This window comes from Neophocaena asiaeorientalis, unplaced genomic scaffold (genome assembly GCF_003031525.2).
Source record: "Neophocaena asiaeorientalis asiaeorientalis breed wild unplaced genomic scaffold, Neophocaena_asiaeorientalis_V1.1 scaffold408, whole genome shotgun sequence".
Classification (NCBI taxonomy): Eukaryota; Metazoa; Chordata; class Mammalia; order Artiodactyla; family Phocoenidae; genus Neophocaena; species Neophocaena asiaeorientalis.
The window spans coordinates 344463-361939 of record NW_020174918.1 but is presented as its reverse complement, the minus strand read 5'-3'; the positions used below and the strand labels follow the sequence as shown (position 1 = coordinate 361939).

Here is a 17477-nt window from a genome sequence, read left to right as displayed (position 1 = left end):
CGGAAAGACAGAACCCTAGGACAGATGGTAAAAGCAAAGGTATACAGACAACATCACACCCAGAAGCATACACATACACGCTCACAAAAAGAGAAAAAGGAAAAAAATATATATATACATTGTTGCTCTCAAAGTCCACCACTTCAATTTTGAGATGATTCTTTGTCTATTCAAGTATTCCAGAGATGCAGGGTACATCAAGCTGATTGTGGAGATTTAATCCGCTGTTCCTGAGGCTGCTGGGAGAGATTTCCCTTTCTTTTCTTTGTTCACACTGGTCCTGGGGTTCAGCTTTGGATTTGGATCCACCTCTGCGTGTAGTGTCCTGAGGGCCTCTGTTCCAGCTCAGACAGGATGTGGTTAAAGGAGCAGCTGATTAGGGGCCTCTGGCTCATTGAAGCCAGGGGGAGGGAGGGGCACGGAATTTGGGGCGAGCCTGTGGCGGCAGAGACCGGCATGACGGCAGCCTGAAGCGCGCCGTGTGTTCTCCCAGGGAAGTTGTCCCTGGATCACGGGACCCTGGCCAGTGGCGGGCTGCACAGGCTCCCAGGAGGGGAGGTGTGGATAGTGACCTGTGCTTGCACACAGACTTCTTGGTGGCTGCAGCAACAGCCTTAGCGTCTCATGCCGGTCTCTGGGGTCTGCGCTGATAGCTTGCAGCTCGCATCTGTCTCTGGAGCTCGTTTAGGCGGCGCTCTTAATCACTGCTCCTCGTGCACCGCGAAACAAAGAGGCAAGAAAAAATCTCTTGCCTCTTAGACAGTTCCAGACCTTTTCCCGGATTCCCTGACAGTTAGCTGTGGCGCACTTGCCCCCTTCAGGCTATTTTCACGCAGCCAACCCCGGTCCTCTCCCAGAGATCCGCCCCCCGAAGCCGGAGCCTCGTCTCCCAGTCCCCACCCGTCCCAGGGTGAGTAGACAAGCCTCTTGATCTGGTGAGTGCTGGTCAGCATCGATCGTCCGTGCGGGAATCTTTCTGCTTTGCCCTCTGCACCCCTGTTGCTGCTCTCTCCTCCGTGGCTCGGAAGCTTCCCTTCTTCCGCCACCCGCAGTCTCTGCCCACGAAGGAGCTTCCTAGTGTGTGGAAACCTTTCCTCCTTCACAGCTTCCTTCCACTGGTGCAGGTCCCATCCCTCTTCTTTTGTCTCTGTTTTTTCTTTTTTCTTTTACCCTACCCAGGGATGTGGGGAATTTCTTGCCTTTTGGGAGGACTGGGTTGTTCTGCCAGCGTTCAGTAGGTGTTCTGTAGGAGGTGTTCCACGTGTAGATGCATTTCTGGTGTATCTGTGGGGAGGAAGGTGATCTCCACTTCTTACTCTTCTGCCATCTTGAAGCTCCTCTATACAGTATTTTGTAACTCATGAAATGTACATTGTTTTTAAACTCCTGAAAAGATGGAAGCTTAGAGAAGTTAAGTGGTTTATGTTAACTTTTCAAATAAACAGTAAGTTATAGAACCAGGACCTAAAATCAGGTCTTTAAATCCTTTATGTAAACATCTTTCCAAAGATAAGTATCAGTGAAGTGTTTTAGGTTTAAAGATTGTGAAGAATTAGTTTGCATAGAGAATGTGTTGTTCTTATCAAGAAGATTAAAGTGGAAAAATATAAAAGGCAGAGGGAGTATGAAATGAAACAATGTATATTCCTGCAGGTCCTTAGGTATAGCATAAAAGATGGTGTCTAGTGACTCAATAAACAGTGACTTGCCTGTGGTGAATGAGCACCCATTAAATATTTGTGCTATAAATGAACTGGTGTTACAAATAGTACTTAGGCTTAAGTTGTTGTTACTGTTACCTAGTGCAAACACCTAGTGCTTGCCACATAACAGGCCAATTAATGGAGAGACTAGGTGTTGGGGCAAGGAAAAGTGATTTTACTTTGAAAGCCAACAGACTGAGAAGATGGTGGACTAGTGTCCCAAAGAACCATTTTACCCGAGGTAGAATTTAGGCTTCTTTTATACTAAAAGGATGTGTCTGGTTGTTACAAATATTTTTTTAATTGAAGAATAGTTCGTTTGCAGTGTTGTATTAGTTTCAGGTATACAGCAAAGTGATTCAGTGATATATGTGTGTACATATAAATATACAGACACATAAACTTTTCAGATTCTTTTCCATTATAGGTTATTACAAGATATTATAGAGTTCCCTGTGCTATACAGTAGGTCCTTGTTGTTTATCTATTTTATATATAGTTGTGTGTATCTGTTAATCCTAAACTCCTAATTTATTCCCTCCCTAATTTCTCCTTTGATAACCATAAGTTTGTTTTCTATGTCTGTGAGTCTGTCTCTGTTTTGTAAATATGTTCATTTATATCCATTTTTTTGGGTCCACATGTAAGTGATATCATGATATTTGTCTTTTTCTTTTCTTTCTCTGTCTGACTTACTTCCCTAGTATGACTAATCTCTAGGTCTATTCAATGTTGCTGCAACTGGCAAAATTGTATTCTTTTTTTTGGCTGAGTAGTGGAATATAATATATATTATATAATATATATATAATAGAAAATATATATGCATGCCACATCTTCTTTATCAGTTCATCTGTCTGTAGACACTTAGGTTACTTCCATATTTTGGCTGTTGTAAATAGTGCTGCTGTGAATCTTGGGGCACATGTATCTTATTGAACTAGTTTTTACCTTTTCCAGATATATGCCCAGGAGTGGGATTTCTGGATTACATGGTAACTCTGTTTTTAGTTTTTTAAGGAACCTATGTACTGTTCTCCATAGTGACCACACCAATTTACATGTCCACCAACAGTGTGGGAGGATTCCCTTTTCTCCACACCCTCTCCAGCATCTATTATTTGCAGACATTTTGATGATGGCCATTCTGACTGGTGTGATGTGAGGTATCATTGTAGTTTTGATTTGCATTTCTCTAATAATTATCAGTGGTGAGCATCTTTTCATGTGCCTGTTGGCCATCTGTATGTCTTCTTTAGAGAAATGTCTGTTTAGGTCTTCTGCCCACTTTTTGATTGGGTGTGGGTTTGTTTTGTTTTTGATATTGAGCTATATGAACTGTTTGTATATTTTGTAAATTAAGCCCTTGTTAGTCACATTGCTTGCAGATATTTTCTCCCACTCCGTAGGTTGTCTTTTCATTTTGCGTATGGTTTTATTTGCTGTGCAAAAGCTTACAAGTTTGATTAGGTCCCATTTGTTTACTTTTGCTTTTATTTCTTTTGCTTTGGGAGACTGATCTAAGAAAGTATTGCTACGAGTTAATGTCAGAGAATGTTTTGCCTATGTTCTCTTCTAGGAATTTTATAGTGTCATGTCTTATATTTAAGTCTTTAAGCCATTTTGAGTTTATTTTTGTGTTTGGTGTGAAGGAGTATTCTAACTTCATTGATTTACATGTGGCTGAAAGGACACTTTTTTTAATGTAAAGAGACGTTACAGAGAATACCAACTTTCCCCGGAAAGCCCTAACATAAAATTAATTGAAGGTATCTCTAGGAACTTCATGTTATATTCTGAAAATAGTAAATTACATAATTATAATAAGGGAGACAGATCATTAACAGATCCTACTAAATAATTTATTTTCTTAAACTGATTTTACCCAGAATGTCAGTTTATTCATGCAAATTATTTCACAAAGCTACGTCAGGGTAGAAATGTATTCAGAAACCAAGAAAAGTATACTTAATCAACTTGCTATACTATAAAGAAAATGGTCTCTGAGGTTGTTTCCTTTTCAGAATAGCCGAAAAAAAAAATCATCGTGATGATGACACTGTTATGATTCCTGTAATTAACAGAGGGAGTCGAGTCCAGCTGACCACATTCTATCAATGAAAAATGTCCACAAATACAGAAATAGCTGGTTATTCAATGAGCCACTGTGAGAGCTATAAATCAGGGTTTTTGACTGCCAGTCTTTCTACCCAGTTATAATGTACCTCATTACTATTTAAATCTTCCATAAATTTTGTTCCATTAATTTTAAAAGCATAAATTAAAAGGTTATGCTTTTAATTACCAAAACACCTCCCTGAAAATTCCATGTTCCTCATTTCTCTAAAATCTAACTCCAAATATCATGTGGTTACTGGTTTAAAAGTCCACGTAAGTCATCACTTTGATAATCTGTTCTTGGATTTATAAACAAAAATGATATCTAGCTTATAAATTGCATTTCTAAAACTCAAAACATTTGCCAACCTTACATCTCTTTCTTTCTCTCGGTTCCTCTAACATCAATAGCAGATAAGCAAATAATGTTTGGTTTGGTTTCTGGTTTCAGTAATGTAGAAGACTAAGATAAACTGAAAATCCTCCCCCAACAAACAGCTAATAATATGAAGTAGCAGTAAAATAGGTATAACCACTTAGGAAGGTAAGCCCTACAAAAGATGAGTTTGCAATCTAAAATTTTAAACCAATGGAAGCCAAAATCAGTAATCATAACAAACAACTGGAATATATGCACCAGAAATTCAGATAATGGAATATTGAAAATTTTAAAAAAACTATTTAAAAATAAAACAGTAATATAAAACCATAAAACATAAATCAAAGAATCAAAACAAAAAGGAACAAGATATTATTTACTACTATAGCTATATAGGGAACCTTAATATTGGTTAGAGTAATTCTTCCCCCTTTATTCTCCTTTCTTCAAACTCAAGTGGTTTTATAAGCTGGACCTACAAAGCCTGCTGAGATCAATATGACCATGATACCAAAACTAGAGAAGAAAAGTGAAAGAAAGGAACATTATAGACAGTTCTCAGTTATAAATACAGATGCAAAATTTCAGCATAAAATTAGCAAACTGAATCAAGTGGTTAAAAAATATATCATGCCCAAACAAGATGTATTCCAAAATTGTAAGAACAGTTTAATACAGAATATCTATTAGTGTACATTATTATCACAGTATTGAGTGTTTCAGGGGTCCCCCAAGATGAGATGATGAAAGCACAGGACTTAGAGGCAGTTGTAATCACAGCTAAGATTGATTATAAGCAACACAGTAAGAATATACAACTAGATGGTTCAGTAAAAGAAAAAGATATAGGTGGGGTTTGGAGAAATCCATACGCAGGCTTCCTATGCTTCCCCTTCCCAGCCCAGGAAGAGACACTGAGTGTGCTGCTTTCTCCAGGAAGAAAAATGAAGCCTTTTAGAAAAGCCCATTTGAGACTCAGAAATTAGGTTTTTTACTGGGGGTCTGGTCACACAGGCATTCTCTGCCTTCAACTACCAAAATTCTGGCCTCCCAGAAAGAAAGCAGGTGCTCACCATAAATCACAGTGTACAAACAGCCTAGCCACAGTGAAACATCTATACCCATTAGAGAATGTTTCAGAAGTCAAGTTCTCACACATTTGCTGAGGGCCATCCTTGCAAGCAGGTCCTTCTGAAGATAGTGGCTTCAAACCTGTTGTGTTAACTATCTCCTGCATATTAAATTAAGGAGAAAAAAACATATGGTCAAAAGGATTCCCAATCTTACCAACTTTTTAGTGAGTTTCAACAAACATTCATCATATAAAGTTTTGGTAAAATAATATAGGATTTTCTTAACCTGATATGAGAAATATACCAAGAACTGATAACCAGCATCTTACCATATGGTTAAATGTAAGAAACATTCTCATTAAAGTCAGGAACAAAACAAGGATGCTTCTATTACTGTTCCGATTAGACATTGTACCAGAGTTTCTTATACTAGTCAGTACAAGAAAACCGTATGTATAGAGGTAAGAAATAAAAATTATTTACAGATGATGATTACATAGAAAAGTCAGAAGAACTATTAGACAAACTGTTATAAATAATAATGTTGTTAGATACAAGATTAATAAACAGAAATCAGTTATTATTCCAAAATTCCTATTATTGCTGTTTTACCAATCTAAAAATAAAATCTTCAAAAGATATTTACACTAGCAACAAAGACTACGTGAAATTTAGAAATAAACCAAACAGAAAATGTATAGATTTTTTATCTTGGAAATCCAACAATTTCACACCTAGGTTTCTACACTAAAGAAACTCACTTATGGGCGTAAGGAGATATATACACGTATATTCACTTCAGCCCTGACAATAACACAAAAAGTTGAGTTTTTTGGGAGAATAAATAATAAACTGATTTACTCGTACACTGGGATACTATACAACAGTTTAAATGAAAGCATTTGAGCTGTGTAGATTAACATGGAGAAGTATCAAAAACAGCATTAAGTTTAAAAAAGCAAATTGAAATGAAAGAATTAGGGAAGTCTTTACAAATATCTGTGATTTTTTTCATCTTTTTTAAAAAGTGTGAAACAAATAAGGCAAACAATACATGTTCAGTTTTGACAGTGAATTCATGGATATCTCATATTATTCTGCATACTTTTGCTTTATAATAAAAATAAAAAATTTAATTATATATATACATAACTTTAAAACTCAGACCTAGTACTGGGAAAACAATAAGTCAACAAGTCCCATCTTACTACCTCTTTTCACTAATCTTGGAATTCAGTTACTACTTAGCCAAGTTATTTGGTTAATTCCCTTACGCTGAAGAGCACTTTGATGAAGAAGATGAAAGTCAACTAACTCAATTAGGTTGTCTAACACAGAACTACTTCTTCAATGTGCCCTTAGTGGGAAGGAAGGGAGGGAGGAAGGGACAGAGGAAAAATATGAATATTCGTTATCTTTAGGGATTTTTTCTTCTAAATGTCAGACAATTCTTAGTGAAATTATTCAAGGCTGTAAAACTTATTTAGTGGCACCATCTATGTCATCAAAAATGCATCTTAACTACAGGTTTTTGTATAAATAATAAGTGTAACTTTATAAACATAGTGTATTGGATTTGATTCTGTGTTGCTTTTCCTTTGTGTCATAAAAGAAGAGTTTGGGAATCTTATAAATTTATTTCTAATGATACATGGTAGAATCTTTTTTATCAGTCACTTTGATTTGCTTACTGTTGTCTAAGATTGTCAAAACTTTTAGATTTGTCTTGAAATCGATGGTAGCAAGTAGACTAAATTAGTTTTTGCCAGTGAAAGATTGAGCCCTAAAAGAATATCGATTCATGTTCTGTAAATCTGTTGCTGTCTTTACAGCTATAGTTTCTGCCAGAAAACTAGAAAGTAACGTGCTTTTAAGACTACATTAATCTCTGAGGAGTTAAACTGAATGAAACTTTTAAGAGGCAAACACCACTCTTCCTGAATAAGATACATATGTAAAATTTCAAAGTAAAATTGAAGATTTGTGTCTAAGACTTCATTAATCAGGAAGGTAGAAGCTTTGTAAGAATTAATTATAATAGGTGTGGGTACAAATTCTAACATACAGATACAACTCCTTTTTTTTTTTTTTTTTTTTTTTTTTGGGGGGCGGGGCCTTGTGGGATCCTCCTGGACCGGGGCACGAACCCGTGTCCCCTGCATTGGCAGGCGGACTCTTAACCACTGCGCCACCAGGGAAGCCCCGATACAATACCTTTTTAAATCTCAGTTTAAGTGAATACTTTTTCTTAACATCTTTATTGGAGTATTATTGCTTTACAATGGTGTGTTAGTTTCTGCTGTATAAGAAAGTGAACCAGCTATATGTATACATATATCCCCATATCCCCTCCCTCTTGCGTCTCCCTCCCATCCTCTATCCCACCCCTCTAGGTGGTCACAAAGCACCGAGCTGATCTTCCTGTGCTATGCGGCTGCTTCTCACTAGCTATCTGTTTTACAGTTGGTAGTGTATATATGTCCATGCCGCTCTCTCACTTCATCCCAGCTTACCCTTCACCCTCCCTGTGTCCTGAAGTCCATTCTCTACGTCTGCATCTTTATTCCTGTCCTACCGCTAGGTTCTTCAGAACCATCTTTTTTTTTTTAGATTCCATATATATGTGTTAGCATATGGTATTTGTTTTTCTCTTTCTGACTTCACTCTGTATGACAGGCTCTAGGTTCATCCACCTCACTACAAATAGCTCAATTTTGTTTCATTTTATGGCTGAGTAATATTCCATTGTATATATGTGTCACACCTTCTGTATACATTCATCTGTCGATGGACATTTAGTTTGCTTCCATGTCCTGGCTATGATTTTCTCTAGGTATATGCCCAGTAGTGGGATTGCTGGGTATATTATTTTTAATTTATTTTATTTTATTTATTTATTTTTGTCTGTGTTTTGTCTCTAGTTATGGCAAGCAGGGGCTACTCTTCGTTGCGGTGCAGAGGCTTCTCATTGCGGTGGCTTCTCTTGTGGAGCACAAGCTCTAGGTGCACGAGCTTCTCATTGTGGTGGCTTCTCTTGTTGTGGAGCACAAGCTCTAGGTGTGTGGGCTTCAGTAGTTGTGGCACACAGGCTCTAGAGCACAGGCTCTGTAGTTGTGGTGCACGGGCTTAGTTGCTCCGCAGCATGTGGGATCTTCCCGAACCAGGGCTCGAACCCGTGTTCCCTGCATTGGCAGGTGGATTCTTAACTACTCTGCCACCAGGGAAGCCCTATACAACTATATTTTGTCTTGAATTATAAATTACTGCATAGCTTGTATTTGATTTGACATGGATAGGACTCATTGTTTATTGAAGAATTATACTGTTTAATAATACAAATGTCTCAGTGAGCCATAGTGCATCCTACAAATAGATGACTGACCAATAATGATATTCTGTTTAATGAGTACTTATGCTCAGTTCTAGTCTAGGCTTAGGGAAGTGTTAGTGTTGAAAGAGTTATATTATAACCTTTAACTTGAGGGAATTTAGAGGAAGGAGATATGAGGTAGTTGAATAAACACAACCCTCTATGATCATGCTGGAAAAAAATTAGTCTTGTACATGGTAGTACCAAGCATTTTTATTGGCCAGTATTCCTATAAATGTGTCAAGAGAGATTTTGAACATTCACATAGGCCCTCTGAATCTGAAAGTTTTCCATCTGGTGACAAGAGTAGACTGGGGGTTTTTTGTTTATTTTTTCAAGTGGCAGAGGGAAAAAAGGAAAAAAGAAAATACAGCTTTGTCATGTTTTTCTCCTAAGATTTCCTAAGAAAGCATAAGTGTATCTGGCCAAAGCATCACCTATTGCATAGCTACCTATTTTGGAAAATCCACTTATCTTGTAACTCCCCTCTTACAGTTTCTTGATGTGAGTAAAGTTTGAAACTTTAAGCCTGTACATTTTTTTATATAGGAGTTTTTATTAACTGCATATTGAAAAGTGGCAGCTTTTAATTTATATGGGGTTTTTTTCATTTAATTTATGTAGGTTTTTAGTTGGACCCAGTTGAAAGGCCCTTGGAAGAAATAATTTGAGAGAGAACAATTATGTTGATACCTGGTTTTCATTTCATATGATTGAGTTAAATTAATCAGATGGGTCTTTATTCTTTGAGTTTATTATGAAGTAATGTAACTTTATTTAGCATCGTCTTGATAAATGCTAATCTTTTATGGTTTTTTCAACAGGGTTTTCTCCACAGTTAATTGTTCTTAAAATAACTTCAGTTTTTAAATAACTTATCTTTTGTTATTAAAGCTAACATACATCTACAATGGAAAATTGTTAAAGTGCAAAGACTGTAAAAATCACCTCTAATCCTCTACTCACAATAGTCATCATTAGTATTTTAGTTGATATGCTTTTGGTAAATAAATAAATAAATGTATGTATGTATGTATGGAATGTGTGGAATATATGTGTATTTATTTTTAATTTGGGATCATATTGTGTGTGTGTTTAAATGAATCCTGCTTTTACACTTAATAATGTTTCAAAATTGTTCCAGGTCATTTAAGATGCTTACATAACATGATTTGTAACAACTGTCAGGTTTTGCATAGTATGGATATGCCATAATTCATTTCAGCAATCCTCTATGGTTGGCTGTTCAAAGTATTTGCAATTCTGTGCTGTTATAAAGCCTTTATCCACTTTAAACTTTCTACTAGCTTGAAAATAGAAAGTGAGAATTGTTCTTCTAAGTTATTTTTATATGGCTCGCTTGATATGTGCTTGTATGTTGTATTTCCAAATTATCAGACATAGTCATAAGGTGTATGTGGGTGCTTAAAACCAGGATCAAAGTTTGGTGTACATCTTTGAATTCTTTTATCAGTTATATTCTGTCTTATGTTCATCTTGTTGTTCATCTTGTTTTCACAGGTAGATAATAAACTCCGTGAATTACCATACCGTGTCTTGATAAACCAACAAAACTAGCCCACCTTTCATAGCATATGTGAACTTGGGCCATGTGTCTCGTATTTTGATTAATACATGTTAATTGATGCCTTTTGTAAAGATAAAGTGGGTATATGAATATGGAAGAAACTGGCCAGGGAAAAATTTGTAAAGCAGAAACCATTTTCTCTCCAGTTTCCTTTTGAGTCTGTCTCTCCCCATTTACCTCTCTACAGATTCCTAGGCAGATTTGAAATAGATAAACATTTTTCAGTTCTTTTCACTCCTCCCTTTCTTCCTTTAGGCTGTAAGTGTGGTATCTACTATAAAGAAAAATCTAGATCATGATGAACCTCAAGAAAGATGATTCCCAGTAAGCGTCTTATGTATGTGTAGATCTTCCTACTGTCCACCTCACAGAGAACTTGATTTACTTAAATATTTACCGAGGACTACCATCCTAGTCTCTCTTTAATACCTGGGTATATCAAACTCCCTGATGTGCTGACAAATAAGCTATTTCCTCTGCATGGAAGATTTCATCCTGTTTGTTTGACTTACTCCTTATCCTTCAAGTCTCTGCTTTAATGTTACTGCCTGAGAGGCCTTCTCAGGAACTCCCATTATTTTCTGTCACATCACCCTGTTCATGACTTTCGTATTACTGTTTCAATTTGTATATAGACATATAAGCATTTACCATATGGGCATATAGGCATTACCATACAAATAGCTCACCCCTACCTTAAGTTCTTGAAGGCAGGGAACTTGCTTCTTTTGTTCAACATTCTGTGCTTATCTCCAGAGCAGAGGACCTGATGGAAGTTTGTAACTTAAAACAGCAAATTAAGTACTATATATTTATGTTGAAAGTATATAAGTACTAGGGAAAAGTGACTAAGGGCATGAATCATTCTTTTCTCCAGCTTCCTTTTGAGTGTCACTCCCTTCCCCTTGCTCCCCATTTACTCCCCAAAGCTCTTAAACAAAATTGCAGAGTATAAAAGCATTTGTTTTCTGTTCTATCATCCTTCCACATTAGAAGTCCTGTCAATAAATATAAATATTCACTGAATGGATAAATGCTAGGTTCTGCCAACCATTCATAGCTCTAGCACTCAAGAAGCTTATGGTCTAGTAGGGCAGATACAAATAAGGAGCAAAGAACTGTGACTTGTGGTGATCATGGAAGTCTGTCTGTTCCCAGGGATAGCTATCCAGTTTGACGTTCCTTTTCTCTGCTGTTCCTAGTCTATATACAGTGTAGCAAGTTGGCCTACTTTTAGTTCTGTCCTTGGTACTTGTATTGAACACCTACTAATCTGAGGCATCTTTCTCAAGCACGTATCTGTCCTCCCATTAAATCTGATATACATGATTAGTACTCCAAGCAGTTTCCTGGGCATGTTCTTATTCGGTTCTTACACAGATTCTTTTATTTAAGTAGCTTGTAAAACCCCTTGCTATTTAATTCTTGGAGAAGTTAGAGCTCAATAATTATGCTGTTATATCTGTGACAGTGGGCTTCTCTTCCAAGCTCTATACGATTTCTTGTGAATTCTGTAGAAACTTATGTTCCTTAAAAAGAGAGAATGACTCTTTTACTGATATCTTGACCTAGCTGCTTTCTAGGATGGGCACCCTAGTGAGGATTATCTCTTCACAAGCAATTTGAAACAGATTGTACTAGTTTTACCCTGCTGTTTAACAGAATGCAGATTTTCTCATTTGGAAGATCTAGGTCAGACCCCAAATGAAATATAAACTGTTCAAGTTCATTTGTTGGTCTTCATTATCTATAGACATTCTCAAACTGGAGACAAGTGGAAACTGCTTTGGACTGGTGAAAACCACCCAAGTCTGTCTACATAGTCATCAGCACCTATAGAGATGAAGTGACATAGATTATGGGCTAATAACAGCTGCTTACAGTTTGCATAGTGCTTTATAGTTCTCTAAAATTTTTAGTAAAAATTTTCATCTAATATTAAATTATTTAATCTGCATTGAGTCTTAGAAGTAAAAGGCCTTACTGTCTGAAGAACTGAAATGGGTGGCTGGAGTGTAACATATCAGTTGGAGAGTTGTAAGAGCTTATTTTGGAGGGGAAGGCAAGGCCTAATCATTTAGGAATTGTGATAGCTAATTCTAGACTTTACCTGATACCTAAAGTCCAGACAAGAGCTAGCTTTGCCATCTTCAAATTCTCTCCCCTTGCTCTTCTGCAATTGAGCAATCAACTGTATGCTTAGATTGTCCAGTAAATGTTGTGCTAGCTAGTCTCCAAAGGTGACCCTCAATGAAATATGCCTCCTGATACTCACACTTCCATGTTGGATCTGCAGTAGCTCTGTGACTCATTTTAACTAACATGATGCAGCTGAACTGATGCTATGCCTGTTCCAGGGCTAAACTTTAAGACAACTTGAAAGCTTCTGTTTTTTGTACTTTTGGGGAATAATGAGCCACCATGTAAGAAGTCCAGCTACCTAGTTGGAGTGTCTATGTTGAAAGACTACCTGGAGAGGGAGCAGCACTGAGAGTGCCTTCAGAAAGAGAGGCCCCACCACTCTGGTTTCCCACCTGTGCCCATCCTTGCCCATGAAGGCGTTGGAAATGTGAGTGAAGCTATCTTGGACATTCCAGCTCCAGCAACCACACGACAACAGTCTCATGAGAGACTGTTAGACTAAGAGAAAAAAAAATATCCAGATGTCCTCAAGAAAATGACTTCTTGATGTCTCCAAGAATCATGAAAAATATTAAAATGAGTGGCGTTTTAAGGCACTGAGTTTTGTGGTGCTTTGTTACATAGTATCAGATAAATAGCACAAGTAGCTAGGGGACATTTTGAGTGGTAACTTTCTAGTGCAACAGAAGTTATAAAACTGATTCAAGCAGAGAGTTAATCTAGAAATTCTGCTGTCAATCTCAAGAGTCTGGTGTGAGACAAACTTGTAAACAAACAGTCATAGCATAAGTGGTACCTCTCATTCTGCAGTTGCTTTTGCATTCAACAGTGTCATAGTGATGTTTCCTAACGGGGTATATGGATTTTTCTTTCTTTTTGATTATAGTATTTCTTAGTGTGTGTGCCATAGTTTACTTAATAGTTCCCACTATTGATAGACATTTATATTCTTTTATGTCTAAGTTTTCCATATTGCAAACAGTGATGCACAAATAAGAATATATCTCAGGTAATTTAAACTTGTACTCCAAAATGGCTTTACCAGTTTATGGTACTACCATCCTTGACCATGCATTCTTTGGTTGCTATTTGTAAGGTTGAGAATGGTCATCTTTTACTATTCAAATACAGAAGGTAAGAATATGCTATATAGGAAGTAATATTTATTGGCAGCAAACATGAATTCTGGAATTAGTGAAATGCCTTCAGAGAATTTTTGATTTGTCTGATTATTTAGTAAGGGAGAGAAAAATGCCCAACACATTCTGCCACATCTAAACTCAATATGCTATTGTCAATTTTTTCCTCAAAGGAAACTAGTGGAGAATTAGCTACTGTATCATAAATATGAAACTTGTGTTTAAAAAATTACAAAAGTTAATTAGACTTAAATCTTTTACTATGAATGCATCAGTAGAGGAGATAGCAAAGACTGATAGAAGAAGTATGGACTTCATACACCTGGGGTTTAAATCCTAGCTCTGCCACTTCAGTGTGGTAGTTCATGTGATATGACCCTTTATATTTTTATTCATTTAAAAAACTAGTTTGGAACATGTGGCAAAATATAATTCTTTTTAAAGACTGTATGGAATAATACTACCTATCATATTTTGCATCCATTATCCTATTTGAATTTTGCTAGCAGAAATAGAAATTAATACTTCTTTTTGTACATGAGGGTTCAAAAATGACAGAATTCGAAAATGGAGTGCTAGGGTTAGAACCCAGGTCTAATGGCTCCTAGTCTAGCACTCTTTCCTTTAGGTCACATTGCCTGGTGTTCTTTTGGTTCCCTTGTAACTAATTCTTAGTGTTTCCATGTTAGTGTATTTGTCTAATGTTCTACCAGAGCCAGCAAAATGTTTAGTCCCTGCTTTGTGAGTAATAGTGCTAAACACTTTTTGTTGCCTCATCCATTTTCATTTAGAGATTACCTCAAGTGAAAAGGAATTTGTTATTCAGAAGAAAGCTAAGCTGATAATATTTTTACATTACAGTGATCCTCAGACTTTTTGTATGAAGCTACTATTTTCATTTCTGAACTAGTATGACCATGTAGTTGTGATAAGAGTCCCTTAGTTGAGGAATATAAAGAATATTGACGAAGATTTTTAGTTCTGTGAGAGAGATAATAATTGGTAGAAGTGTTTGGCATCCTTGTAGGAATATACCATCATAACTTGTATAATGGAAATGACAAATCATAAAGACAAGCTACCATTGAAGTCCTTAATGCTCAGTTTTGCTTTATGCTATGAATTTGTTTAGAAAGAAAGAGGGGATTTGATACATGAATAATGCTGATGTTTAAAATTACACTTTCTAAGACAAAATCTAGTTTCAGTTTGAGGACCTTGGAAATTATCTTGAATTCTCTGTATATTTGAAGGATCAATGTATTATTTAATTTGTGAAACCAAGGGTAGGTTAGCATGTAAGACCTTTAGAGGGCTCTACCAACTGCAACTCTAGAAATTCTTTTACCGCTGGTTCTTTCATTACTGTTAATTATTTCATTACTCCTTCTTAAAAGTAAAGCACACATGCACACTTATGTTCTTAAGTCTTAGAGTAGTAAATTATAGGCTCCAGAGAAATGCCTTATGTATGTAACTGTTTGTTATTTTTCATATTGAGATGTGAAAAAAATAGAAGTTTATTTCCAATTTGAAGAACTATCATTATAATTCTCTCCCTTTGTAGTAATCAAAATACAAGAAATATAGAACATGGAGATACTTTCAGGAAAGGCTTCATTATTTTTTAGCATGTTTAGATGGCAGATTGTAGACAATTTAAAATTTTTTGTTTTTCTGTAAAAACTATGATGATTAGTCTCTAGCCAAGTCCATTTCTTATCTTGATAGTTGTGTGTGGCTTCTGTTGTGTATAGGAATGTATCAAATGTGAAGGTGACATAACACTTCTTTTTTTGATTTTTTAGATTTTTTAAAGATTTTATTTTTGTTGAACCGTTTTACATTCACAGCAATACTAAGAGGAAGGTACAGATATTTCTCATATACACTCTGCCCCAGCACATGTATAGCCTCCCCTATTGTCAACACCTCTCACCACAGTGGTACATTTGTTACAATTTGTTACAATTGATGAACCTATACTGACAACTCATAATCACCCAAAGACCATATACCTCAGTGTTCTCTCTTGGTATTATACATTCTATGGGCTTTGACAAATGCTAATGTCATTTGTCCATCATTATAGTATGATACAGAGTAGTTTTACTGCCCTAAAAATCTTCTGTGCTCCACTTATACATCCCTTCTTCCCCCGCAACCCTGGGCAACTAGTTATCTTTTTATTATCTCCATAGTTTTATCAATACCTTTTCTTTAGTTGTAATCATACTGTACCTAGCCTTTTCAGATTGACCTCTTTCACTTAGCAATGTGCAAGTAATGTGTACTTAAGGTTCCTCCATGTCTTTTCATTGATTGATACCTCCTTTCCTTTTAGCACTGCATAACATTGTTTGAATGTATTCATTTATCCATTCACTTGGTGAAGGCCATCTGAATTGCTTCCAAGTTTTGGTTATTATAAATAAAGTCGCTATAAATATCCATATGCAGGCTTTTGTGTGGGCATTAAGTATTCAACTCCTTTGGGTAAATACCAGGGAGGGCAATTCCTGGACTGTATGGTAAGAGTATGTTTAGTTTTGTGAGAAACTGCCACACTGACTTCCAGAATGGCTCTACATTTTTGCATTCCCACCAGCAATTAATGAGAGTTCCTGTAGCTCTACATCCTCACCTGCATTTGATGTTGTCAGTGTTCCAAATCTTGGTCATTCTGATAAGTGTTTAGTGATTTCTCATTGTTTTAATTTGCATTTCCCTGATGACATATGATGTGGAGCATCTTTTCACATGCGTATTTGCCATCCATATCTCTTCTTTGGTGAGTTGTTTATTAAGATCTCTGGCCCATTTTTAAAATCAGGTTGCTTATTTTCTTATTGTTGAGTTTTAAGAGTTCTTTGTATATTTTGGCCAACATTCCTTTATCATATGTGCCTTTTGCAAATATTTTCTCCCAGTCCATGGCTTGTTTTCTCATTCTCTTCACAATGTCTTTCACAGAGCAGAATTTTTTAATTTTAATGAAGTCCAGCTTATTAATGATTTCTTTCATGGATTATGTCTTTGGTGTTGCATCTAAAAAGTTGTCACCATACCCAAGGTCATTTAGGTTTTCTCCTATGTTATCTTCTAGGAGTTTTGTATTTTGCAATTTACATTTAGGTCTGTGGTTCATTTTGAGTTAATTTTTGTGAAGGGTGTAAGGTCTTTGTCTATATGTATTTGTTTGCATGTGCATGTCCAGTTATCCCAGTGATATTTGAAAAGACTCATTGCTCCATTTTATTGCCTCTGCTTCTTGGTCAGAGATCATTGACTCTATTTATGTGGACTCTTTCTGGACTCCATTCTGTTCCATTGATCCATTTATCTATTCTTTTTCCAGTACCACAATGTTTTGATTACAGTAGCTGTATATTAAGTCTTATAGTTGGGTAATGTATAGCTTCCAGTTTTGTTCTTCAATACTGTGTTGGCTATTATGGATCCTTTGCCTTTCCATATAAACTTTAGAATCAATTTGTTGATACCTACAAAATAACATGCTGGGATTTTGTTTTGTTTTGTTTTGTTTTGTTTTGTTTATGGACTAGGATTGCTTTGAATCTATAAATCAAGTTGGGAAGTACTGACATCTTGACAATATTGAGTCATCTTACCCTGAATGGAGTATCTGCCCATTAATTTACTTCTTTGATTTTGTTCATCAGAGTTTTTTAGTTTTCATCACATAGATCTTGTACATATTTTGTTAGATTTATACCAATTTGATTTTTGGGAGGCACTAATGTAAATGATACTGTGTTTTGATATTGTGTTTTTAATTTCAAATTTTACTTATTGATTGCTGGTAACAATATATAAGAAAGAGATTGACTTTTATATATGAACCTCGTATCCTCCTTGCTGTAATTGCTTATTAGTTCCAGGAGCTTTTTGCCCATTTAAAAATATTTTCTACATAAATGGTCATGTCACCTTTGAATAAAGAA

General features: G+C 36.1%; 1 protein-coding gene across 2 annotated transcripts in view; it reads left to right on the top strand.

Moving 5' to 3' along the window:
- Positions 1-17477, top strand: part of PIK3C3 (phosphatidylinositol 3-kinase catalytic subunit type 3) — a 153635-nt gene that overhangs the window by 32870 nt on the left and 103288 nt on the right. The window lies entirely within an intron of this gene.